This window comes from Martes martes, assembly GCF_963455335.1.
Source record: "Martes martes genome assembly, chromosome: 11".
NCBI lineage: Eukaryota > Metazoa > Chordata > Mammalia > Carnivora > Mustelidae > Martes > Martes martes.
In genome coordinates this window covers 83,049,243-83,075,196 of record NC_137899.1, presented here as the reverse complement: position 1 = coordinate 83,075,196, position 25,954 = coordinate 83,049,243, and the positions used below count along the sequence as shown (strand labels likewise).

The 25,954-nt window shown below is 36.0% G+C and overlaps 1 pseudogene across 1 annotated transcript in view; it reads right to left on the bottom strand.

Moving 5' to 3' along the window:
- LOC308352491 (large ribosomal subunit protein uL22-like) overlaps positions 1 to 18,203 on the bottom strand; it is a 126,208-nt pseudogene extending 108,005 nt beyond the window's left edge. The window contains exons 1-2 of the transcript in view: positions 17,675 to 18,203; positions 16,389 to 16,470 (exon numbers count right to left, since the gene is read on the bottom strand). The product of the transcript in view is annotated as a large ribosomal subunit protein uL22-like (transcript). The remainder of the gene's footprint in view (positions 1 to 16,388; positions 16,471 to 17,674) is intronic.
- Positions 18,204 to 25,954: the final 7,751 nt, after the last annotated feature.

Here is a 25,954-nt window from a genome sequence, read left to right as displayed (position 1 = left end):
ATAAAGTTAATCTTTCACATAAAATCTGGATTTTGAATTTATCATATCCCCCTTGCATATAAGATCAGTTACATAAAATGGTCATTGAATTGAATGTCAAAGTTTGTTTTTCTTGTTCTGTTTTCTTGACATATGAGGGAGGATAGGAAAAGGAAAGCATTAAAAGAGGTAAAGAACAAAATTGCACAATTTGTGAAGGGATATATAAAACCAATAAATACTAAAGCATTCTTGCCCTGTGGACACTGATAAAGGCCACCATAAACTATGTGCCGTGTAATTCTAAGACTGTGTATTATTCACCTGAATGAGGACAATGAATAATAATTACAAGGATATTCAAGCTGGTATTTTTTACTGTTTCTTATAAAAATAAAGGCAGACAATTGAATATCTGGCATAGGGACCATGCCTTCACTCTGCCAGAAACATCTGTTTGGAAATTAAGAATTAGCATTTTTAGACCCTAGTACTGGAAAGCTGACCACAAAGGCAAATTTAAAAATACAGATGTTTATAATACCATAATTTAGGATTAACTTATCCTTGAGTTTTAAGATATGAAAGATAACAATAAAACCATGACAATCTGACTAAATCATGGCATCACAGGATAAGACCATGATGTTATAAGTTATTTTATTATCTAAAAATTAATATCTTTCAATTACACCATCACTTAAGTTGAAGTCAGGGTCATACATGTCTTTCTACCTCAGGAACTTCCAAACTGGCCCCTGGTATTCATTTTTATTCTTGTTTTCCCCATTAACTCCCTGAAGTCAGATGATCTTCAGAAAACACAAACTGAATTGTCTCACATTTTTCACGAAAGCATTCAATAATGTTTCAAAAGTCCTTAATGTGATCTATATAGTCCTCTACAAATGGTTCATCTAATTAACTAATTTGAATTCTGCATTTCTTCCCCCTTTCTATGTGTTCTTTATTTCTGTTCTCCAGCTTCTTAGAAGAACCATTTCCTTCATCTTCTCAGTCTCTACCAACTTCAGGCCTTCCCTTTGTGTCTTTCTGATACACGCAGCACCCTCTGTTCATTTCAGTAAAAGTTGCTGGATCTCTTCTAACTTACTCCTTACCGTTTCCTCATTCTACTTTTGAGGGCTCCACTGTCCTTTAATGTAATCTGGCCCACATCATCCCAAATCCCATCCTTAATCTGTCAGTCACACTTCTTTAGGACTAAACCATAATTGTAACTGAGAGTGTTCAAATTCTTTATAAGAAATCCCCAAACATTGTGAAAAATCAAGATAAATGGCTAGTTTCTGTGGCAATAAAAGTATTCTAAATACCAGCATAGCTGTCCTTCAGTTCTGATTCTAGTCGGGCATGGTGTTACAGTTTTTCCTTTAGACATTTTTTCTTCTTACAAATAAAAACATGTAAGTATGGAAAAACAATATAAGAACCCAATAAAATACACTGAAGCGTGACACAAAAGTTATTAATCTCTCTATTCCACCCACTGTAACGTTCATGACATATTATTATTGTTCCTCCTCTTCTTCTTCATCCACTTCTACCTCCTCTTCCTTCTACTTCTTCTTTTCTTCTTTCTCCTTTCCCCTTTCTTTTTCTCCTTCTCCTTTTCCTCTATTTCTCTCCCTCTCCTCTCACCTTACCACCTTCCTTTCTCTTTTTTTCAATATGAGGATCAAAAAAAAAAAAAAAAGATTCTGGAATGGTGCCACTGTCTGGTAATTACTCAAGCAGACATGTTCTTGGCTATAGAGGGATTTTAAAATGAAAACACTCCCAGAAGATTGTCATAGAGCCACGAGTTTTCTTAGTAAAAAATAGAATATAAGCAACGTTAACATAAGGATTATATATTCCTACTATGAGATTAGACCTGTTTTATGGAAAAATTACTACTAGTATGTTGTGATATATTTTTCTTTAGGTGGAAAAACTATTCTGTTATTCACATTTTTGTAATACATGTATTAATTTAGGCAAATCCACACTTAGTTTTTCTACTAGATGGAACACACTTCTTAAAGACTTTATAGTTGTATTGGTCTTCTACTGCTGTGCAACAAATTAATACAAGCAAAATAATACAAAATTGTCTAGGCCTGAATATTTGTGAACATATAGTGTACACTGTCAATTTTAATTAATGACCCAGACCTTTTACTTTTTCTATATTTGTACATATTTAAGTATTTATTTAAAATTTTGTATTTATACATTTACTTAACATACCTAGAAATTTAACATGTATTTATCTACTGTCAGGCAATATACTAGTTGTTTAGGATACATCAGTGAATAAAATAGACAAGAATTTCTAGATCATACATTCACTTAAAGGGAGAAAAACAAGTAAAACATATACCATGTCAAGCTGATAAGTGCTGTTTACAGAAATAAAGGAGGAAACTGTGATGGGTGTGGTGTAAGTGTTACTTATTGCTATCACAAAATTAATATAGATTAGAATCAGAGAATGAGGGATGAATGGGTGAGAGTTCTTGTCTTCTTGGGAATTACAGATATAACAGAGATAAAAGGCCTATAACAATAGTCCTTCACATCCCAGGCACTGCTGGTTGTTGTGGAGTTGGACTTATTAGCAGAGGTGTAGGGGTTTTGCTAGGGAAAAACGTCACCAAGGTATGAAGGCTGCAGAGATGGACAGGATTGACATAGATGTCTAGAGATCTGGGGTGGGGGAAGGGGGGTGGTGTGGAACTTATCTAGAACTCTCTGAGTTGTGGGGTGCCTTCTTGAATGGAAGATGAGTGGATCTTTTCTTAATACTGATAAGGAGGTATACGATTTGGTGAGGATTGTTTTAGAACACACAGAGCATTCTGACCCTTGCATAATTATCACTAGCATATTTTTCAGTCATCAAACTTGAAAATAAAGCATTGATATTAATATATAATCACTCCATTTATCATTTAAATAATTAAATTCAATTTAGAGGAGTTTGAAGGTGGACCCATAGTGAAAATGCAAATGCAAATGAAAAATGAAAATGAAGCCAATGTTGAAAGACTACTTGAGCACTGACAACTATAAAATATGAGTCCTATAATGGGAAGTAATGGAGGGAGTATTCATTATGAGTATTCTTTTCATTAAAATTGCACTTTTTTTACTCATTTCACAGATTTGTTTAAGATTCTAATGAGAAAATCAACAAGTTTCAGAACTGAATGAATGTATTGTAACTAATCCAGAAAAGATAATGGTGATGATGATGATTCACAAATACTAAAGAAAAATGACCAAAGAAATGGAATTCACATATTATAAAGAAAGGTCACAGCATTTAGATCTATTTAGCTTAAAGCAAGGAAAATTTTAAAAAGACTATGGACTGACTTAATTGATGGCTACAAGTAAATGAAGGATCTTATGAATATATAACTACACCCATGAAATTTAACACTACAGCCGGTCATTTCAGTTAAACACTGAAAAGAGCAACCTCAGATGATAAGAGAAATAAAACACTGGAAGTTCTACTGAGAAAGCTTAAGGGGATCTATTCCTAGAGTTCATTAAAAAGAGAATGACAACTCTCTGACTTGATAATTTAGTCACTCATCTGCTTCAAGGAAAATGTTCAGATTTGATGAAATTTCTTTTCCTTCTTTTTAAAACAGTCTTATTGAGATAACATTAACATGTAAAAATTGTATATATTTAAGGTGTACAACTGATGTTTCAATGTACATATATATCATGTAATCATCACCATAATCAGGCTAATTAACATATCCCAATATCTGTCATTATAAGGATGGGATGGAGATTCTAGGCATACTTCCTATATCATATGTATGAAAGCCAGCGTTCTACTGGGATTGGTCTTGGATTGGTTATTTAAGGTATGAACATGACGGCATTATGTTTATGAATGGTAGAAGAACGGCTTGGAGATAACATTCTGACATTGTAATTGCTTAATATTTCTGCAGCATGTCCATAAAGTGGCACATGTCATTTGGAAATATGTACTCAAATTTGAGAACAATACAACCAGTCCAATTCAACTTACAAATAGCATTTATTGCAGCAGCTGTGGATCAAACACATATCTCTAGTCGTCTAGCAGATGGCTGAATACATTTTTTATGATAATATGACTACTTCACTATAGGAAAAAGATTACCATAATCGTACAAACACTGTTTTCCCTATTTCTCAAATCGAAAGAGTTATACAATTTTTCCCCCTCGTTTCTCTCCTTTCTTCTTCTTTGTTTTTTTCTTTTTGGTATTTCCATCATGTAGACACTGAAAAGTAAATGTTATTAACTTACCTTTTTTTTTAAAGATTATTTTAGAGAGAGAGAGCGTGCACATAAATGAGTGGGGGATGGGGAACAGGGAGAGAATCTCTAGCAGACTCCTTGCTGAGCATAGAGCCTGAAGTAGGACTGGATCCCACAACTAGGAGATCATGACCTGAGGTGAAACCAAAAGTTGGCTGCTTAACTGACTGAGCCACCCAAGCACCCCGAGTTAACTTACTTTTCTTAAAATTTCATTCTTACTGTGTTAATGTTTAAGTAACTACTAATAAACCAGCTGAATTTTAGTTAAGTATAGATACAACTGAAAATTATTTAGAGTTTAGACATCTTTTTACCTACAGTCAAAAAACTGAGTTGAAGAGAAATATCTCTCCCATAAGTATCAAATATATATTTTATATGTGTATGCATAAATAACACATTATAAAAGTAAATTAAAAAATAGGGCATGCAGAGATATACATGGCTAAGAAAACAGCTTGTTTCCATGGTATGCTCCTTCTCCTAAACCATAATTAATGATGTTATTTAGGGAGAATTTAAATTGTCTGACAACAATATGTTTACTTATCTACTTTTTTTTGCCATAGGAAACCCAAACATTTTCTCTTGACCACAGGTTACTTATTTCATTTTTAGAAGGGGTCACACTCTAAATAGAATTCACTGATATACCGCATGCAGGAAAACATATCCTTTACTTAAAATGTTTACTTGAAGATTACAAAAATCAGAAAGGCATAAGTACATGTATTTAAATTAAAATCATTTGTTCTTTTAGAAGGTATTCCTGAGTAAAATCCCAAGACTCCAAGTTGAAAAACATATTTTCTATTCCTTATCTGACAAAATCTTTGATACAGAATATATAGAGTTCCTTCAAATTAAAAAGAAAAAAAGAAAACAGATGATCCTATAGGCAAATAAACTAATTGTAAGTGCTTCAAAAAAGAGGACATCCAAATTATCAGTAAACATATGGATATGGACTCAACCTCATTAATCATCAGGGGAATAAAAATTCTAACAGTGAGATGGTACTAAACAAACAGAATGGCAATAATTAAAGCTATGTAGAGCAGATAAAGTTCTTAAACACTGCTACTAGGAATATAAATTTCACAAGCATTCTGCTTGGCATTATTTACTAAAAAGGAATATGTGGTTTTACTTCATGACCCAGCAATTCCACTGCTAGTTATAAACCCAATGCAAATGTTACATATATTCACTAACATTCATAAGTCAGAATATTCATAGCAGAGCTTTCATGCAGCCCCAAATTGAAAACAACCCAAGTGTCAGTCAATAGTGGAAAAGAATACAATTTGAAATATTTGTTCATACAATGGAATTCAATATAGCAATAAATATGAATAAACTACTACTATACTCAATAACAGGGAAGAATCGTATTGATATACTTAAGAAATTGGGTACAAAGGAATAGTACTGTACAATTCAAAAGTAGACAAAACTTATCTCTCAAGTTATTCTAACTAATGTGGATAGTGATTACTTTAGGTAGAAATAATGCCTGCAAGGGTTCACAAACAGACTCTTTGAGGTGCTATTTATAACATGAATGCTGATTATACAGGATATCCACTTTGTGAAAATTAACTGAGTGTATATATATGAAGATAGATATGTCACTTATCTCTATATATGTCAAACTTGTGATTTGTCAGACGGTATGGGTCCTCATTTGTTTCACGCAAGATTCAATAGGTGAGATTATCCCACCTTTGTAAAAGTTGATTTTAATAATTCAACAAACAACCCTTACAAATATAGAAAATTCAGGGCATAGAATAAAATATTTTTAAAAATCTGCTTAGCAACATTGGTACAATTCCCTGGCATCTGGATTCTGAATCTTTTGGGGTTATTATCTTGAGTAGTCAATTCTGCACTAGTATATCCCTTTCTTCAAACCTTTCTCACTCAAACTGATCCCTGTTTATCCACTTTTTCAATGGTAGATAGAGACTCTGCATAATTCTGTCATGGACCACATTTCAGAATTCCTGTGCTTTCTCTTCAACCTGCGCACCCTATGTCTCTGAGGAACAAGGAATACGCATTCTTGTGATCAGTGGCAGACCTCTCCCCAAGCAGGGGCTGGGATGGCTGGTCCAGGACAAAAGGTAAATACCTATTGGTGAAAAAAAAAAAAAAAAAACTACACTACTTTTTTGGAAGTGAGGATGAAACTGCTCTATTTTGTCTATTGTGTATAGCTAAGCAATGATGCCTTTTTATAATCTAACGACTTAGTTTACAAAATTAGGCCAGTTACTTTGACACTCTAACTTCTAGTTATTACTTTTTTAGCACTTCCATGGACTTATCCTCTAGGCAAGTGAATGCAGGATTTTTTGGGCCCAAAGTTCATATAATCTGGAGGAACTCTCTAAAAATACATATCACAAAATTGTGAATACAAAATTAGGTACACAAGTGAAGTTTTATTCAGAATGATAACAGTTTACTTGGTTGATTCAACTAAGGGCCCTGTAAATGAAGAATGCTAGACCTTATGCCTCCATAGTTTATTATTAATGCTACCTCTGGCACAGGTATTTATTCTGGCTCTATTTCAGAAAATTCCACACTTGAATGTTGTGAAACATATCTCTGTGGTCTGTACCTAAACCTGTTTTTATCTTTCTAAAGTTTTAACTGCAGGTTTCCTTATTTGAAAAAAAAAACAGCCACAATCATCTCTCCTAGCTTTAATCAGTGCTACCTTTCCTTACTTTCCCCTTTCTGAGGTCTATTTGTTTGCTATTGCCTTTAAAGAAATGTCCTTCTGTTACCTGCATGACCATCTTCCCTCACATCTATAGGACTTTGCAGGTGCTGGGACTTTATCTAAAAGATCTGCCCTCCTTGTCAGAGAAAGGAATTCTTACACAATCTTTTAGGTAGAGTTTCACCACAAATTGCCCTTGCATCTTGGAGTGCTGTTTCCTGCCTGCCTCCACTGTAGCATTCAGCTCACTGGGTTTTGACTGTGTTTACTAATCTTTCTCACAAACTGAATTCCTCAAGATCCTAAAGAACAAGGATTTTGCCTTTTTATTTTCTATCTCATGCAGAGGCAGAGTAATAGATCCATACTGCATAATCAGGCATGTCTGCTGACTGCCTAAATCTTAGGTTATAAATCTTATTTTTTGGTGAAAAACTACCATGACAAAATAAGGCCTGCACAAAGGGAACAGGCATCAAAATCCAGGAGGTGCAGAGAACCCCCCTCAAAATAAATAAGAATAGGTCCACACCCCATCATCTAATAGTACAACTTACAAGTCTTCGCGACAAAGAGAAAATCCTGAAAGCAGCCCGGGACAAGAAGTCTGTAACATACAATGGTAAAAATATCAGATTGGCAGCAGACTTATCCACAGAGACCTGGCAGGCCAGAAAGAACTGGCATGATATATTCAGAGTACTAAATGAGAAAAACATGCAGCCAAGAATACCATATCCGGCTAGGCTATCATTGAAAATAGAAAGAGAGATAAAAGCTTCCAAGAAAAACAAAAACTGAAGGAATTTGCAAACACCAAACCAGCTCTATAGGAAATACTGAAAGGGGTCCTCTAAGCAAAGAGAGACCCTAAAAGTAGAAGATCAGAAAGGAACAGAGACAATATACAGTAACAGTCACCTTACAGGCAATATAATGGCACTAAATTAATATCTCTCAATAGTTACCCTGAATGTAAATGGGCTAAAAGCCCCAATCGAAAGACAGAGCGTATCAGAATGGATAAAAAACCAAAACCCATCAATATGCTGTCTACAAGAAACTCATTTTAGACCCAAAGACACCTCCAGATTTAAAGTGAGGGGGTGGAAAACAATGTACCATGCTAATGGACATCAAAAGAAAGCTGGGGTGGCAATCCTTATATCAGATCAATTAGATTTTAAGCCAAAGACTATATAAGAGATAGGGAAGGACACTATATCATATTCAAAGGGTCTAACAATTTTAAATATCTATGCCCCTAACATGGGAGCAGCCAACTACATAAACCAATTAACAACAAAATCAAAGAAACACATTGACAATAATACAATATTAGTAGGGGATTTTAACACTCCCCTCACTGAAATGGACAGATCATCCAAGCAAAAGATCAACAAGGAAATAAAGGCCTTAAATGACACACTGGACCAGATGGACATCACAGACATATTCAGAACATTCCATCCCAAAGCAACAGAATACACATTCTTTTCTAGTGCACATGGAACATTCTACAGAGTAGATCACATCATGGGTCATAAATCAGGTCTCAACTGGTATCAAAAGACTGGGATCATTCCCTGCACATTTTCAGAACAAAATGCTCTGAAGCTAAAACTCAATCACAAGAGGAAATTTGGAAAGAACACAAATACATGGAGACTAAACAGCATCCTTCTAAAGAATGAATGGCTCAACCAGGAAATTAAAGAAGAATTGAAAAAATTCATGGAAACAAATGATAATGAAAACACAATGGTTCAAAATCTGTGGGACATAGCAAAGGCAGCCCTGAGAGGAAAATATATAGCAATACAAGCCTTTCTCAAGAAACAAGAAAGGTCTCAAATACACAACCTAACCCTACACCTAAATGAGCTGGAGAGAGAACAGCAAAGAAAGCCTAAACCCAGCAGGAGAAGACAAATCATAAAGATCAGAGCAGAAATCAATGAGATAGAAACCAAAAAAACAATAGGACAAATCAATGAAACTAGGAGCTGGTTCTTTGAAAGAATTAATAAGATTGATAAACCCCTGGCCAGACTTATCAAAAAGAAAAGAGAAAGAACCCAAATAAATAAAATCATGAATGAAAGAGGAGAGATCACAACCAACACCAAAGAAATACAAACAATTATAAGAACATACTATGAGCAACACTACGACAACAAATTTGACAATCTGGAATAAAAGGATGCATTCTGGGGCACCTGGGTGGCTCAGTGGGTTAAAGCCTCTGCTTTCAGCTCAGGTCATGATCCCAGGGTCCTGGGATCGAGCCCCACATTGGCTCTCTGCTCAGCAGGGAGCCAGCTTCCACCTCTCTCTTTGCCTGCCTCTCTGCCTGCCTGTGATCTCTGCCTGTCAAATAAATAAATAAATAAAAATTACAAATAAATAAATAAATAAATAAAAAAGAAAAGGATGCATTCCTAGAGATATACAAACTACCACAACTGAACCATAACCAGTAAGGAGATTGAAACAGTCATCAAAAATCTCCAAACAAACAAAAGTCCAGGGCCAGACGGCTTCCCAGGGGAATTCTACCAAACATTTAAAGAAGAATTAATTCCTATTCTCCTGAAACTGTTTCAGAAAATAGAAATGGAAGGAAAACTTCCAAACTCATTTTATGAGGCCAGCATCACCTTGATCCCAAAACCAGAAAAAAGAAACCCATCAAAACCCATCAAAAAAGAGAACTACAGACCAATATCCTTGATGAACACAGATGCGAAAATTCTCACCAAAATACTAGCCAATAGGATCCAACAGTACATTAAAAGGATTATTCACCATGACCACGTGGGATTTATTCCAGGGCTGCAAGGTTGGTTCAACATCTGCAAATAAATCAATGTGATACAATACATTAATAAAAGAAAGAACAAGAACCATATGATACTCTCAATAGATGCTGAAAAAGCATTTGACAAAGTACAGGATCCCTTCCTGATCAAAACTCTTCAAAGTGTAGGGGTAGAGGGCACATACCTCAATATCATCAAAGACATCTATGAAAAACCCACCGAAAATATCATTCTCAATGGAGAAAAACTGAAAGCTTTTCCGCTAAGGTCAGGAACATGGCAGGGATGTCCATTATCACCACTGCTATTCAACATAGTACTAAAAGTCCTAGCCTCAGCAATCAGACAACAAAAATAAATTAAAGGCATCCAAATTGGCAAAGAAGAGGTCAAACTATCACTCTTTGCAGATGATATGATACTATATGTGGAAAACCCAAAAGATTCCACTCCAAATCTGCTAGAACTTGTACAGAAATTCACTAAAGTGTCAGAATATAAAATCAATGCACAGAAATCAGTTGCATTTCTTTACACCAACAATAAGACAGAAGAGAGAGAAATTAAGGAGTCAATCCCATTTACAATTGCACCCAAAACCATAACATACCTAGGAATAAACCTAACCAAAGAGGCAAAGAATTTATACTCAGAAAACTATAAAGTACTCATGAAAGAAATTGAGGAAGACACAAAGAAATGGAAAAATGTTCCATGCTCACGGATTGGAAGAACAAATATTGTGAAAATGTCTATGCTACCTAAAGCAATCTACACATTTAATGCAATCCCTATCAAAATCCCATCCATTTTTTTCAAAGAAATGGAACGAATAATCCTAAAATTTATATGGAACCAGAAAAGACCTCGAATAGCCAAAGGAATATTGAAAAAGAAAGCCAAAGTTGGTGGCATCACAATTGGAGACTTCAAACTCTATTACAAAGCTGTCATCATCAAGACAGTATGGTACTGGTACAAAAACAGACACATAGATCAATGGAACAGAATAGAGAACCCAGACATAGACCCTCAACTCTATGGTCAACTAATCTTTGACAAAGCAGGAAAGAATGTCCAATGGAAGAAAGACAGTCTCTTCAACAAATGGTGCTGGGAAAATTGGACAGCCACATGCAGAAAAATGAAATTGGACCATTTCCTTACACCACACACGAAAATAGACTCAAAATGGATGAAGGACCTCAATGTGAGAAAGGAATCCATCAAAATCCTTGAGGAGAATACAGGCAGCAACCTCTTCGACCTCAGCCACAGCAACTTCTTCCTAGGAACATCGCCAAAGGCAAGGGAAGCAGGGGCAAAAATGAACTATTGGGATTTCATCAAGATCAAAGGCTTTTGCACAGCAAAAGAAACAGTTAACAAAACCAAAAGACAACTGACAGAATGGGAGAAGATATTTGCAAATGACATATCAGATAAAGGGCTAGTATCCAAAATCTATAAAGAGCTTAGCAAACTCAACACCCAAAGAACAAATAATCCAATCAAGAAATGGGCAGAGGATATGAACAGACATTTCTGCAAAGAAGACATCCAGATGGCCAACAGACACTTGAAAAAGTGCTCCACATCACTCGGCATCAGGGAAATACAAATCAAAACCACAATGAGATATGACTTTACACCAGTCAGAATGACTAAAATTAACAAGTCAGGAAATGACAGATGCTGGCGAGGATGTGGAGAAAGGGGAACCCTCCTACACTGTTGATGGGAATGCAAGCTGGTGCAACCACTCTGGAAAACAGCATGGAGGTTCCTCAAAAAGTTGAAAATGGACCTACCCTATGACCCAGCAATTGCACTACTGGGTATTTACCCTAAAGATACAAACGCAGTGATCTGAAGGGGCACGTGCACCCGAATGTTTATAGCAGCAATGTCCACAATAGCCAAACTATGGAAAGAACCTAGATGTCCATCAACAGATGAATGGATAAAGAAGATGTGGTATATATACACAATGGAATACTATGCAGCCATCAAAAGAAATGAGATCTTGCCACTCACGACGAAGTGGGTAGAACTAGAGGGTATTATGCTTAGCGAAATAAGTCAGTTGGAGAAAGACAACTATCGTATGATCTCCCTGATATGAGGAAGTGGAGATGCAACGTGGGGGGTTTGGGGGGGTAGGAAAAGAATAAATGAAACAAGACAGGATCAGGAGGGAGACAAACCATAAGAGAATCTTAATGTCACAAAACGAACTGAGGGTGGCTGGGGGTAGGGGGGTAGGGAGAGGGTGGTGGGGTTATGCACATTGGGGAGGGTATGTGCTATGTGAGTTCTGTGAAGTGTGTAGACCTGGCAATTCACAGACTTGTATCCCTGGGGCTAATAATACAATATATGTTTATAAAAAAATTTTTTTAAATTATAAAAAAAATTATGCCTGCAATCATGTGAGGTTTTGTTTTATTGTCCCTGTGAGCAACATACATACTTATGTATATGTGGGCACAGCACATGTTTTATTATATTGTTGTGACCTTGTGGGAAACATTATGTGAAAAGTGGAATACTGAGTATCTGTTTTCTAAAAATATGCTGAAATAATATATAACATTCTTGAATGGAAGAACATTTGGAAATCACCTGCCCTGATCTGTCTTCTCACTTCCAAATGTTTCAGTATTTGTTCAAGAAAAAAAAATATTGGTTGCCTAAGTAGCTGCCTTGAACAGAAACATTCCAACTGTTCTGGGGAGGGGAGGGGGATATGGCACCATATTTATTCTTAAGAAACAAAAGGGAAACCATCCTGAATTAATATAAGATGAAGGAAACTGTAATTATCTGATCCAACGGTTTCCTGAATCTCGCAGTTCTAATGTCTTTTGGAACTGCTTCATGCTGAGAACAGTACATACAGAAAAGAATGTGAAATGAAGCCATGTTAAGGGCTCTGGGGTTTTACAAAAAGTTACTGTCCCTTTTAAGAATGATCGAACAAAATGCTTTGTTCTCCAGCTTCAGTGGCTAGCTCAGGCTCAGTTGCTTTTGAGTATGCTGTATTATTAGAAACATTATGGAGAGAACCAAATGCATCAGTCATAACTCTAGGCAGCTCCTAAAATAGAGATGGGAAGCATCACTGAATATTTCTTAGCTGAATATTGTCATAAGAGGTAAACGAGGTTTCAATCCTCTAAGCAAATATAATCCTTCTTTAAAGACATATTAGCTTTTCTCACAGAAGCCAAACAGCCAGTTTAGTCATTTCACTCAGTCTTTATTTTTAAGTATCCTGAAATATAAGTCAATTAGGTGGATTTCCTTACTTGACAGCAATAGATGACACAGTAGATGTCCTTGGGCATATTCCATAAGCTCTTAAAATTATATTCTAGCTTAGTGACATAAAATCATTTTGGTTTTAATGTAAGAGTCAAAAAAATGATACCTACCTGAGTAGTTCATTAAATATATCTGGTCCAGAAGCTAATCTTTCCTATTACTGGTCTGAGGACTTAGGAAGTACTTTGGGTCAAAATCCTTCTAGCTATATTTAATTGCAGAAGAAAATATGCTTAACTATTTTGCTTACATAAGTGTTGCTTAATTTGTTTTCCACTGATAAAGTCTAACTAATCTTAAAGCTACAACAAAACAAAACAAAAACCAGATACAAATTGGATGCTTGGTCTAGGGGACTGAAAGGATTATCAGTAAAATATTTTTGTATCAAGAACATCCTAAATCAAGCCAAATTCAAATTATAACTATTCCTCAAATAACAGCTTCAGTTCTATCTTTTCTTGAAACATTTCCTGATGACCCAGTCCTCATTAAACAATCATTTTTTGCATTACCATATCTGTTATGGCTTTACATCTTAATCCTATGCAGTTTAAATGATAATTCAACTCCTCATCATGACTGAGAAACTTTTTCTAAAATTGGTTTTATATTGAATTTTCTCTAGGAGATCCTCCGCTCCCCAGGATTTCGCAAAATGTAAGAAGTAGATCTATAATTTACAACTATGATTCAATCTCTATTCTTTTTACATGAAAAAATTGTTTAATTCGAGCCATCAAACAAATTTCCTACTGCACAACAATCACTAAGTGAATGGGAAACTTTCAGTTCACCAACTTCCCAAAAGCTTTTTAGAAAAGCTGAAGCTTTATTCTAGCTATCATTTCAGGATTTTCAGCAGTATGAATTACCACATCACCTTGACCAAGAATTTTCAGCTTTCACTTTGAAATATTTAGTATTACTTTTTACCACCATGAATGAAATCTTTCTCATAAACAGAGTTATCTTTTCATACTCATCTTAAAAATATATTCACTACTCTCTGTTAGGAAATCCCAGTTCAAAGTATTTAGAAATCATGTCCTGGCAAATCAAGTTATTATCTACATGTGATGGAATCCTTATTTAGAGAAAACAATTATTCATCAGAGTTAACTTTGAGATTCAATAGCTGTGTTTCAGTGATAGAGATCTATGGTAAAAATGGACCCAACCATCACAGTCATGACTTATGAGCTTGGGGAAAGGTGACACAGATGCAAAGTATAACTTCTTATTCAATACTTAGGAACACTATCTTATCTTGAGTTCTAGGGGAGTCCTAGATGTGCATCATGTATGGCACATTCTTAAAACCAGCATATTGAGACTAATACGAGTGATAGAATTTATAAGAGAAACTACAAAAACCTAATGATTCTCAACCTATTGTTAATGGCAGCGATCAAGTAGTTTGTATTTTTTGTGACATCTCCACCAAGAATCTAAAGACATATTCCTAATTTGTACCTGTCCTATAGTCTTGGGTTATTTTGAAGTAGCTTAAACAAGTTCCTTAAACTATCTGGACTTCAGTTGAATAAATATTAAAATGAGGCAATCTCCTAGTGTTTACTTAATTCTAATATTATCTAATTCTAATATTCATATAGAACTCAACATTAAGTGTATGCCCAGAGTACATGTTCTTGCAATAAGAATCCACTATATAATGCTAATCCACATTAACACTCTAGTGCCCATAAAACAGCAATACTCCGATATGCTGAACCAAGTTTCAGATATTCATTACTTTTTTACTATTAGATAGTATTATAGTTTTTTATTTAGGAAAATTGAGTGAATAAAGCAAATGAGGCCAAACAAGTATTCTAATAATGCAGAAGTTGCTCTATTAAAGTGATTAAAATGTGAACCTAGTATATCCTGCATATTTAGAAAACACATGTGATATGATTATTTTTTCTTGTTTCTAAGAATATCTTTAAAGATTACTTCAGGCTAGTTGAGACTATTCCCAACCCAAGTTAGTATCAAGTTACAAATAGAACTTATGACAAAATAAATCATTCATTTTATTTACAGAATGGCTTTCATAATTTGTTCTCAGTGTGTATTTTCCCTAAATGATTCAACCATTTGTGTACTCAAACATTTGTGTACCTAAAATAAATGAATATTATTTAACTGGGGGCATTCTTTTTCATGTAAGCTATAGCAGAGATTTCTAATAGACTTAAGGAAAATTTGGCAATTCTTTCATTTTCTAATAAACCTATCTGTAGACATGTTATTATGTCTTCACAAAACTTTCTAAATACTTACATATTCTTTCTGGGCATATACTGTGAAAAGAAATATCACTTATGTTAGAAAGATTTTAAGTTGGTTGAGGAGTGTCATACTTCTTGACTGTTTCACTTTTTTTTTCTAGATTTGGTAAATGCATTTTCTTCAGAAGAAAAATGTTTCCAATAAATATTTCCATCTACTGCAAATGAAATTTAAGGAAGAGTCTACAAAATTGTACTAAAAAGCTTATCATTACCTTCTTTGTATAACATTTTCACTAGTGGAAGGAAAAAGGTCTTCAATTAAAATATTTCTTGCATATGCTAAAGAATTAGGCTGATTTCTAAGACATTATGAAACTCAGGATATTTTTATTTTAGTTTCATCTTATTTTGTTGGTTTTTCTGACCTTGTCCACCTCTGTATGTCTCTTCAGTAATTATTTTCAATTTACCCATTGGGAATGGGATCTGTTTCCTGCCAGGAACCTAAATAATGTACTCTTTTTTTTTTTAAGATTTTATTTATTTATTTGACAGAGAGAGATCACAAATAGGCAGAGAAGCAGGCAGAGAGAGGAGGAAGTAGGCTCCCTGCTGAGCAGAGAGCCCGATGTGGGGCTCGATCCCAGGACCCTGGGATCATGACCTGAGCCGAAGGCAGAGGCTTAACCCACTGAGCCACCCAGGCACCCAATAATGTACTCTTTATCTCTTAAAAGACAAACTAGGTCAAAATGGAATTCTGATTTGTAGGGAGGAAGTTTATACTAAATTATACAGGACAGTTATATTACTTAGAAGTCTTTCAGTTCCAAATGTCATAAAACAACTTAAAGTGACTTTTAAAACCGCAATAAGACAAACCCCAAATAAACAATGAAATATATTGGCTCTTTTAGCTATTGCATGGTGTCACTCACCCTTTCACTCCTGTTTTCAGTTGTCTGGCTTCACCATCTGAATGATAGCCCTCAGGCGTGCATGGTCCATACAGCTCACCGTCTGAAAAGGAAAGAGACCGTCAACCTCACATCTCTTGTATCAATCTCCTCAAAGGATTCCTAATTCACCATACTGGAGCTACATGCATACTCCTGCACCAGAACTTTGGTCCAGAAGAATAGCATTCTCTAACTGACTGGTGTTGTCAAGTATTTGAGTGCTTGTTCAGAAAGGTAGTCCCCACAGTGGAGAAGACAAAAAAAGTAGCAGATACCTAAAATAATTTTGCAAATATAAATGTATGGTTATCGATATTTATTCATTCCTTTGTACATGTACCATATGAAACAAAAGCTGCATACCAGCAATAAAACAAGGGTCCTGTTTGAATATATGGGGAAATACTTGGTATAGATGAAGACAGAAATAATAAAGTGTGAGTTTAATATTGGAATTTTCTTTTTTTTAATTTAATTTTATTTTTTCAGTGTTCTAAGATTCACTGTTTATGCACCATTAAGAACTTATGCTTCAAGGCTAAGATGGCAATTATGGAATTGTTTTGTAAGGTGGCTTGATTTACCTTCCTTCATTTCTTCCCTGTATCTCATGCTTGAAATGGAGATAATCATACAGAGACTTGTGAAACACTGCCATGGCTTATTAGAACCTTTTGTCCATTAGGTTGAAGAAACAGAGTTTAAATTAAAAGAAACAAACAAACAAATAAAATGTGTGGTGGTACCAGGGAATGAATAACATGAAATCATTAGTCAATTTCAGATGAAAGTAAAGTATTCAAGCCTGCCTCTGGCTATTTATACGATGACATAGAATAGAGCTGACATCGCAAAAAAGATACTTGCTTTTTCCAATCAGCAATGCCTGTATAATTCATTTATTAGAGTTCATTTTCAATCACTAAATAAAGAACAATTTATGTTTAAGTTGCTAAGGTTAGAAACTGTAGAAATGCAATTATACTTCTGATTTGTAAATAATATGCCATCAAATTAAAGAGATTTCCATAGCTTAGTTTGCTAGGGTAGCTCATAAAATATCTTCGTAGTGCAATGTATTATATAATTTAATACGTACACATCATATAGGTAGTGCATAGTAGTACAGTATACTATGCTCTTTTATTTGTACATACCATGCCATATATATTCTCACTGCTCAGTTTTCAACTGAATAAAAAATCACGAGGGTTTGCTTGAACTTTTTTTGTTTTTATTTTTATATGATTTATTGCAGAATTTACTCTCTGGTCTAAGTTTCTTCAGTTTCTTCTGGGATATTTTTCTTCTGTGCAACTTTCTCTTCTGGTTTAGGAACAATCTTCTCTTTTTGGAGTATGGAGCATCTCAATGTGGCAAGGAGAGCTCATGTATGGGTTAATCTGACTATGAGCCCTATAAATTCTATGCTACATGTTGGGGGCTCTGTTCACCTGGATGTGCTCAATGACCAGAGAATTTACATCTAACATCTTAAGTTCATTATTACTCTCTGCATTTTTAAGCATACACAGTAAAAATTCAGTATTCTTCTGGACCACCAAGACTGTGAAGCCTCACTCTCTGGCCTGGGCATACCTTCCAGTTTCACCAGTGTAGTGACAGAATGGCACACACTGCTTCTGCAAAGTGAAATCCTTCAGATACATAGTAGCTTTTCAGATAGGCACATACCCTTGATGGCCTGGGCAGTTTCAGGTGTGTTCTTAAACCTGAACCTCTTGATTTGTAAGATTTTGTAGGGTTTTCTAGACCAAGTAGATAGAAAACCATTTTCAGAGATCACCTCAGGCCACTTATGGAAGAGCTGCTTGAACATTTGATTACTGAGAATATACACATAGAGAATCTGTTGAACTGAAGTCATATTTTCCAATCTGAATAAAGAAGGATCTACTTGTTTTATGTGTTTAGATTTAGAAAGCATTGGAACTTATGCAAAGTGGATCTTTTTGTGGTCACCACCTCTCATGAAATAGGCAAATTCACAATACACAGTATGATCTAAAGAATGGACTTCACTAGGGGAAATGTAAATGGCAGGTTTTCAATAAGAAGAGGTGGTACATTTCCCCAAAAGCTCTCATTAATCCCCAAAGCAGAGAAGATCGAGGAATTTTTTGGATATGCAGTAGCATATCTCACTTTTAATAGTAGAAGGGATATCCTTTGACCTTTACCTTCTTAGAAGATAACTTTTCCAGCAGGGGAATGATGAGATTACTGGGGTTCCAAGGAATCTCAGTTTTAATTCCAGCTGTTTAGAGCTGTAGCCTGGGAAAGACAACTACCTATTATCCGGAGTACTATGGTAGTCATGGGAAGATGGTTTCAGGAATAGCACCTCCTGCCAGGAGAAGGAAGGTACTAGACCTTAGAATAGAAAAGTTTGGGTGCATCTGCTTCTATTGAAATATGGGTCCTAGGTTGCAGGTGACTCATTGTTCAGGTGACAGAGCACTCTCCTGGGGTCATTCCCAGACAGTCCTGCTTGTCAAACTACTTAAAAATGTGAAGCACTTGTGATATTTTGATAAAGTTTGGGAGTAAAACTCACACACTGGCTTCTAATTGATTAGCATGATCTTTTCAGAGTTCAGTGAAATTTGATATAAAATTTGTATTTAAAATATTCAAGAAAAACAGCAGTTACAGTGTCATTGTTTTTAATTTTCCCAACTGCTCTATAAAATCTGATAGGATAGGGGGTGAAATCTTCTAAGTCTGAAGTAAGGATATTGTTGGGGGAGCTGTAGATTCCTAAGGCATAGAGTCTTGTGGAAAAATATGAGTGAGAAATGAGAAGGGAAATTTGAAAACATTACATTTCCCTGACACTTACTTGCTTAGAGAAGCAACCCCTTCTCTTATCTACTTTAAAAAAAAATTTTTTTTTTCTTTGAGAGAGAGTGAAAGAGAGAGAGAGCACGTGCACATGTGAGGGGGAGGGATGGTGCATGTACGGGCAGAAGGAGAGAGAGAGAGAATCTGAAGCAGGCTCCACGCCCAGCATGGAGTCTGACCCAGGGCTTGATTCCATGATCCTGAGATCATGACCTGAGCCAAAACCAAGAGTCAGATGCTTAAGTGACTGAGCCACCCAGGCGACCCTACCTAAAAAATATTTTTAATAATTACACTTTTGATGACTTTGTACAACTTTACATGAGTATCTTGATTCTGCTGTGAACCAATTCCTACCACTTCTTGTTGCCTCTACCAGTGTTTCTGAACCTGGGTGATTTTTGTCCCCTGGTGGACATCTGGCAACATCTAGAGACATTTTTCATTGTCACAACTGGGAAGGTAGGTGTTACTGGCCTCTAATGAATAGAGGCCTGAGATGCTTCTAAACATCTTAGGATGCATAGGATAATCCTTGACAAGAATGAATTATCTGTCCAAAAATCTCAGAGTGCTAAAGTTACAAAATCCTGCTCAACCATAGTAAGAATTCCTGTATTAGTTTTCTATAGTGGGAAACAAATTATCACTAACAGAAGCTTAAAACAATAAAACAGTATCTGTTTATTATCTCACAGTTTCTAAAGTTGAAAAGTTTGGATGTGGATTAGCTGGGTTCTTGGTTTTCTGCTCAGGGTTTCACAAGACTGTGACCATGGTGTAGGCTCAGCCACATTCTCATACAGATGCTCAACTGGGGAAGGATCTGCTTCCAAGCTCCCTCAGGTTGCTGGCAGAATTCATTTCATAATGGCTGTGGAATCCATGACAAAAAGTGAAGGAAAGGAGGAAGGGAGAGGGAGAGAGGGGAAGAGATTGAGAGAAAGAGAGAATGCCTCTTCTTGAGTCCTAGCTTTAAGGAAAGCCCTGTGCCCTCTTAAAAAGGGCTCACTCGATTAAAACAGGGTAATTTGAAGTTAATCAATGATTAGGAACCATCACTGCACCTATAAAATCCTTTCTGCTTTGCAGTAAAGCATGGCAGTGGTATCTTATCACCTTTGCCATATTCGATTGCTTAGAGGCAAGTTATAGATTCCACCACCATTCAAGGCAAGGAAATTATACATGGGTACTGGAGATCACCTATGGCTATTGTCAACACAGTTCTTATCACCAGAAAGGAAAAAGAGTCCAGCTTCAAGAGGAGATAGTCATTTTGAAACCATCCTGTGGTTATTTCAGAATGAATAAGGGAAATAGATTTTAACTGACAGATTCCTTGTACTGTTTCCCTGGGTTGTGAAGTGAGAGTCATTATGGCAGGCATGGACAAGTAAAAACCCTTGGAAGTACCACGAACCCCTATCAAAATAGTAAATCAAAACAATATAGCTTCATTAGGGCAAATGTAGAGTACAGAACTGCCATCAAAATCCAAAGGATGCAGGAATGGTGAACCCTGTCACATCCCCATTTATATCACCTGCTTGGCCTCTGCAAAGTCCAATGTGGTTGGGAAATTGATAGTAGGTTTTCATAAACTGAATGAGATGACAATGCCAACTGCAGCTGCCATACTGGATACAATATTTTATTGGAGAAAATACTCATAACCCTGGCACCTGGTATGTAGTGACAGACTTGCCAAATGCAGTTGGTTATATTTCCAAAAGTAGGGAAAATCAGAAGCAGTTTCCACTTATGTAGCAATGACAATAGTATACATTTATTGCCTTGGTCTTTCTGTTATAATATTATGTAGAGGACTTTTGGTCCTCTAGATATCCCTTATAACATCTTGTTGATTCATACATTGTTTTATGTTAGTTGGATCCAATAATGAGTAAGTAGCAATAATACTACATGATTTACTGTTAGATATGTTTCCCAGAGTGTGGTAATTAACACCCCCCCCCCCCCCAATTTAAGACGTATCCATGGTATGGAGCATTTAGAGATGTTGCCTATTAAAGTAAGGGAAATCTTGCCTTAATTTACACTACTCATCAGAAGAAAGAGGCACAGTATTCCATGAGACCTCTTGAATTTCAGAAGCAGAAAATGCTACATTTGATTATTCTGCTCTGCCTATTTTTTAGATAACCCCTATGGAGGACAATTATGATTGAGACCTGGAGCACAAATTTTTGCAGCAGGTCCAGACTGTAGTCAAGACACCCTACCACTTGGATCAAAAAATATTGGAAGATCTAAGGCAAAGAATTATACTGTAGGAGCATCTAAGAAAACTCCAAAGAAGAATTAGAACACAGACTCCCAGAGTTACTACTTTACTGGTTTTATGGCCAGTTAATACAGAAGAAAAAATCAGTGGCACCATATGTGGGTAAACCCTCCTGATACTATGTTCCAGGCTGAGGTCGATGGCTTTTGTACTATCAACCCACCTAGCAGGGATCTTATACTTAAATACTGAAGGGAAACTTTCCCAGTTGGCATAATTTGGGTGGTAAATATGGCTGGTAATTACATAATGTGAAAGAAGTTTGCTTGAATATTTAACCTGTCAGTAGCAGAGGCAAATGCCAACCCTTGATACATCACCATTCTCTAAGGGAAAAAACAAAAAAAAACAAAACTGGCTTGACAGTGGTAGGGTTATTGGGTTTGACATCTCCTCTCACAGTGACATGGCACTTTAGTGTTATCAAAAAACATACACATTCTGGGTATGGATTTGACTGCTCTAGGTTTTGTCAATACTACTATTTTTTTTTTTCCACTTATACACAGCCATGGCATCTCTTGTAATAGTGCCTTTGACCAGAGAACAGGCTTTTTTACAAAAGAAGGTGAGAATACCTACTGTGACCAATGCTCTATATTCCAGTTTTTTTAGTACAATACATTTGCTATCAACCTGAGATGATGTCATATCCTGACGGTAATTTGTGAATCGTCTGTGATTGAGACACAAATGTTTCACTACACAAAGGAGAGAGAGGCTACTGAAGGATAAGGTACATAAATGGTTGCAATTATCTTCCACTTGTCCCTCAAAACTACTTTCTACCATTTTCTCTTTTGTTCTCTGCCTCGGGAAACTGACATGTATGGGCTGTATGACAGGGCTCCCACGTCATCTGGTTTCAGTTCTGATTCAGTCACCAGTGAGCCCTGCAAAGAGAGCAGAGGGAAGGAGGATGATCACTGAGCAGTATCAGGATGTATCCCATCCTGACTTCTTGCCTTTTGCTCTCATTTGCTTGGCTCTCTTCTTTTCCTGAAGTTCACAATGTGGCTCACTTTCAAGTTGGTCTTTTCTATATGACTCTGTTGGGTTTAGCTAACTGGTCCCTGCCTTCATCCATTTGGGCTTGTTATTAGCAGCACCGCTCTATTTTTCTAATTTCTATTAGTCACTCTGTCTCCTCATCCATTTAGGTTTAAATATGTTAACTGTCCACCATTACTAGTCCAGGGTTCTGCACTGTCCCTTGTGGTATGCTTTGTGCTCAAAGTGTTGTAGGTACTGCCTTGTTAATTAGTATTGAATTATCCTACTTTGAGTCTGATACCTATTTTCTATGGTGGTCCTGACTTTTACAGTGGCAGAGGCCAGATTACAATTGAAATAAGGAAAGAGTATTTTAGAGCTCATTCTGATATTGCTATTGAAGAAGGAGCTGGAATCTAGGAAACTACTGAGATATACCTCTTAATTTTGGAGAAAAAGAATCAATAACACACAATCAATTAATATTTCTTGTGGATCTGAATAGACAAACCAAACAGAAAGAAATCTGGTAGTTTTGAGAGAACAATATAGAAAGACTCAGCATGTTATAGTCAAAGCACTACCAAAAGAACTTCAAGGTGATATAATATTAAGTAGGAGGAAAAACAGGTATTACCAGAATAGGAAAGACAGATATTAACTGAACTTTAAAGGATTATAAACAAGGAGAGGACAGGAGAAGAGAAAAGAAGTAGGACAGAAAGTAAAAGAAAAACAGAAATCTATCAGAAAGATATACTACTGGGGAGCCTGGGTGGCTCAGTGGGTTAAAGCCTCTGCATTCAGCTCAGGTCATGATCCCAGGGTCCTGGGATTGAGCCTACATCAGGAAATCTCTGCTCAGCAGGGAGCCTGCTTCCTCCTCTCTCTCTCTCTTTCTGCCTGCCTCTCTGCCTACTTGTGATCTGTCTGTCAAATAAATAAATAAAATCTGTAATAAAAAAAAAAAAGAAAAAAGAAAAAGAAAGAAAGAAAGATATACGACTTATATCTTGTCATATTCAAGTTTCCAGACAAAGGTTTTCTCTTGAAAGGTTAATGCCATAATGACGTCCTTCCTTGGACTTCAGGGATATAGGCTTAAGGCACATTTTAAGATGTTTAATTTCACTAATCTTCTAATGTAGATACTTCCTTTGCAATAAAATTTAGGGACAAAAAGAATCCTTATCACAGACAGAGACTTTAATGGTCTAAGCAATTCCTCCTCTGAAAGAGGCAGGGACTATAGCTACCGTGAGGTAGAATTTAAGATGTTTGCTCACAAAAAATACTGGAGGCTCAAAGAAGAAATGGAAATCAGAAGATTTTGAAAAGTATTATTGTAGTTTGAACTGCCACAAAAATGAATAAATAAGCTCCACAAGATACTAAAAATCTTAAATGACACTGAAAATATGGACCATGGATACAGGTAGATTTCTACCCAGTCCCCAAACCACCTCTAGATGCGGTAAAATACAGTTAGAAAATTAAATTAAAATTTTTAAGGCTTTCCCCAATTAAGTTTGTGTGCACAGATCACAGACTATAGACTGGGTGACTATATAGTCTGCTTTACCTAGGATAGTTCTGGTGTATCTTTGCCTTTCCAAAATCCTGCCTATTTCAACATTTGTTCCCTCCAGCTTATTCTTTCTCATAAATGACTCAGTTTGGGAGATAAGTTATATGGGCATTCTAACTATAAAAACCTAGTACAGAATGATTGACATTTAGGCCAGAATGTTTCCTCTTTTGTACTTAAGCTTCTTTCTATAAACATTACTGAGCTACTCTTAGGAACTTTGGCAATGCTAAAGATGAGGTCCAGAACTATAAACTTGTGGATGATGGCACAAGGAACTAGAGATTTTATTGTTTCTGGAAATGACACAAGTATATACATGTTTAAGCTCCAAAAGAAATATGACTTCTTATTTTTAAGGTTAGATTTGCCTCCTCTGTTTTATGGGGGAAAAAAAACAAACCCTTATGTTTCCACTCCTATGTGGGCTTCAAATAACATTAATTCCCTCTCCCTCCTGTCTGTCCATCTATATATGTATGCATGAATCAGTCTATCATCTATTTTCTTTATATCATCATCATCAATAGCCTTTATTTGGGGGATCACAGATGAAGAGCTTTTTCTTTGTTCAGGTGTGGCTCTACTTATGGAAAGCCCACGTGAAGTCACCTTGACTATTCTGGTCACAGCACAGTAGAGCAATCCAATTGGTAGCACTGGCTTAGCTCCTGGGAGAGCAGCAGGATAGCAATGATGGCAAATTTAAAACAGAAAAATGCCATTTTTGAAATGTAGACACATTCTAGAATATAACTGTAACTTCAGAAAGACATTTTTTGTTGTTTTAAATTCACAGTAATTGAACTTCTTGTATGTTGACTTTCCTCTCCATGGGTTAAGCCAGCATGGCCATTTTGAAAGATTTGCTCTTCTGTGACCTGAAGAGCAACAGACATTTCAAACAATGGGCTCAGAGGCAAAGCATACTGTGTATGGAAAAACGACTAAAAAAATCCGAAAGGATTCCAGTGCAGGGTCTTTGGAGAATTATTCTACTTCTGTACATGCTTCCCTGCAAAAGACTCAGATTTGAACACAGAGAAATAAAGAAAACCTGAAACAAATCCTGTCATTAAGAGATTAATTTAAACTACCATCTGAGGGTTTCTTGTGCTTTTTTTCATTTTTGTTTTGCTAGTTTTGTTTTATTTTACTTTACTTTTCTCTCCTATCCTTGTATTAACATTGAAGAACTGAATTAAACCAGTTTACCAAATATATTAATCTTGGAGAGAGCCTTGGGCAAACGGTGAAGGAATTCTTGCCTTTGAGGAACATCTTGATCTCCTTACTTGATTTATAGCTTTCCCTTCCCCCTTTACCCACTCCCCAATTCCTTTCTATATTTTAGTTAATTATTTCCTAATTGCCAAATTTCAATGGATCATCCTCATGTTTATTATTTTCCTTCCCTGTGGTCCCGAATGGAAAGTACCCTTTCTTCCTTGACTTCCACCACAGAAGTCAGCCAATGTCTGACTTTTTGTTTGTCTCTTTATCTCCATGATGGGATTATCTTCCACTCCCTGCCCATTAAGCAATTTTTCCCAATGCCATCATTCCTTCTCTTTCCAGCTACACTGCACTGGGACAATGACATCTAAAAACTTGAATCTTTACTGAATTAAGTTTATATTCTAAATATACAAAACAAAAGATGTAGGCAAAAAAGCTTCATTTCCTGTCCTGCTAGTTTCGTATCACTTCCATCCACCACAGAAAATCAATTTGACCAGGTTTTGGTCCATTATTTACTTTTACAAAAATAAGAAAAAAATATATACATAT